At 41.2% G+C, this 2,500-nt stretch overlaps 1 protein-coding gene across 3 annotated transcripts in view; it reads right to left on the reverse strand.

Moving 5' to 3' along the window:
- Positions 1-2,300: 2,300 nt before the first annotated feature.
- The window catches only part of LOC143287797 (uncharacterized), a 35,023-nt gene continuing 34,823 nt past the window's right edge, over positions 2,301-2,500 (reverse strand). For all 3 annotated transcript variants that reach the window (XM_076596070.1, XM_076596069.1, XM_076596068.1), the window contains one exon: positions 2,301-2,500. This exon is cut by the window's right edge and continues 1,335 nt beyond it. The gene's annotated coding sequence lies outside the window, so the exon portion shown is untranslated.

The following is a 2,500-nucleotide window of genomic DNA, read 5'->3' on the forward strand; positions in this document are numbered from 1 at the left end:
CACCCCATCCACCAAAAGAGACAAAATTCAATGTGAAGGAAAAAGAAAAAAAGAAAAAAAAACATAACAAAAAACAAAACAAAAAAACCCAACCGCCAATCATTATTATTGACCTCATTTTAATCAAGCATTCAAGTAATCGTCGTGAAACAAGGGAACTAATGAACTCACTTACTGATAACTGTCTTGACTGTCTTTTTTTTTTTCATACTGAATTTTAGGAAAGTACTTTCTGGAGAACAACAAACACTCAAAGAATACAGCGAGCTGACACAATCAGGCAAAATCGATACGGTGAAATAGTACTGCCATACTGATCAAATGACAATTATTTTAATATCAAAACACAAATCCTGGCGCGCGCGTACGTATAAGCTATTACGAGAAAAACTATATATATATATATTGTACTGCCACGATGAATATTGTACTTGAATAGAAAGGAGAAAAGTATAAACATTGATTACGGAGAAAAAAACAACAACATAAAATAAACATACATGTGCAAACCATCCTCAAAGTAAGATTAATTCATACCGTGAAGACGAAAATGTTTAAAAGTGTGACGACAGTCAACAGCAACAACACTGGTTTTCTTAAGAAAGAAGAAAATGAAGTTATCATGCATACGATACTCAGCTTTAAAGGAATAGCAGTTGACATAGCTGCTATTTTCGACAATTGTTTATTTGTATTTGTATTTCTTTTTATCACAACAGATTTCTCTGTGTGAAATTCGGGCTGCTCTCCTCAGGGAGCGCGCGTCGCTACACTACAGCGCCACCCATTTTGGGGGGTATTTTTTTCCTGCCTGGAGTTTTATTTGTTTTTTTCTATCGAAGTGGATTTTTCTACAGATTTTTGCCAGGAACAAACCTTTTGTTGACGTGGGTTCTTTTACGTGCGCTGCATACAGGACCTCGGTTTATCGTCTCATCCGAATGACTAGCGTCCAGACCACCACTCAAGGTCTAGTGGAGGGGGAGAAAATATCGGCGGCTGAGCCGTGATTCGAACCAGCGTGCTCAGATTCTCTCGCTTCCTTGGCGGACGCGTAACCTCTAGGCCATCACTCCACTGTGTGTGTGTGTGTGTGTGTGTGTGTGTGTGTGTGTGTGTGTGTTATGACTTGCTTCAACAGTATTTCATGACATGAGTGGAATAATAAACTCCAAATTTTGAAGGAAAAGGTGTGTGTGTGTGTGTGTGTGTGTGCGTGTGTGTGTGTGTGTGTGTGTGTGTGTGCGTGTGTGTGTGCGTGTGTGTGTTGCTGTGTGTGTACGTGTGTGTGTGTGTGCAGAAGTTGAGTTCAGCCATTCATTCGCCTTAATTCTCAGATCAAGTTGTTGTTTGCTTTGTTTTGTTTTTGCTTTTCTGTTTGTTTGATTGTTCTTTTTCTTTTTTCTCGGGGGTGGTGGTGGTGGTGGGGGTTGGGTGGGGGGGGGGGGGGTCTCTCGCTCTGATCCGTTGTAATGCTACATTGCGTGATGTTTTGAACAGGAAAACGTATCTTGCTAGTATTATCCCCAGCTACGTTTCCATCAGGCACGAGAGACTAGGAAGCCGTGAATTTGATAGTGACCACCACACAGTATTATTAGTATTATTATCATTATCATCATTATCATCATTATTATCATCATTTGTATTATGATGTTAACTCTCTCCATACGAACGGCGAAAGAGATGACGTTAACAACGTTTCACCCCAATTACCATCATCAAAATATTGCAGGTGGAAGGCTCTTATACTGAAGAGGTGAATGTTGACAAAGAATACCACAATTCTGACGACGGAAGCTAAAGGTTGGGTCATTCAGACACCCACTGGACATCCGAGGGGTCTGTGTAGAGGAGAAGAGAGGACTGGCCGTACTGAGTGAGTTAACTCGAAAAAGCTAGCGTGGTTTATCTTCCTCTTCTAAGACAAAAAAATAAAATAAAATAAAATAAAGCCGTTAGAATGATCCGTGTGCTTTTCTTGATGACAAGGGAGTTCATTCGAGGATGTCTGTCCATAAATAGAAAAGAATCTCCATGTGACGATTTTTTTGATTTTTTATGTTTAACTCACTCAGTACGGCCAGTCCTCTGTCCTCTCTTCTCCTCTACACAGACCCCTCGGATGTCCAGTGGATGTCTGAATGACCCAACCTTTAGCTTCTGTCGTCAGAATTGTGGTATTCTTTGTCAGCATTCACCTCTTCAGTATAAGAGCCTTCCGCTTGCAATATTTTGATGATGGTAATTGGGGTGAAACGCTGTTAACGTCGTCTCTTTCGCCGTTTGTATGGAGAGAGTTAATTAAGGGTGGTATGCATGGGGCCCTGTGGGGCGATAACCCGATGTCCTGTGTGCAGCAGCAGCATGCAACATGCACTGAACGACACGTAAAAGAACCCAAGTCCATAAAGAGCTCCCCCTGGCCACAATTATGTGCAGAAATTCACTTTGAGAGTAAAGTTTACGGACAGATGCAGACAGACAGAAAAAACAGAGG

Source organism: Babylonia areolata, chromosome 1 (assembly GCF_041734735.1).
Source record: "Babylonia areolata isolate BAREFJ2019XMU chromosome 1, ASM4173473v1, whole genome shotgun sequence".
NCBI classification, from domain to species: domain Eukaryota; kingdom Metazoa; phylum Mollusca; class Gastropoda; order Neogastropoda; family Buccinidae; genus Babylonia; species Babylonia areolata.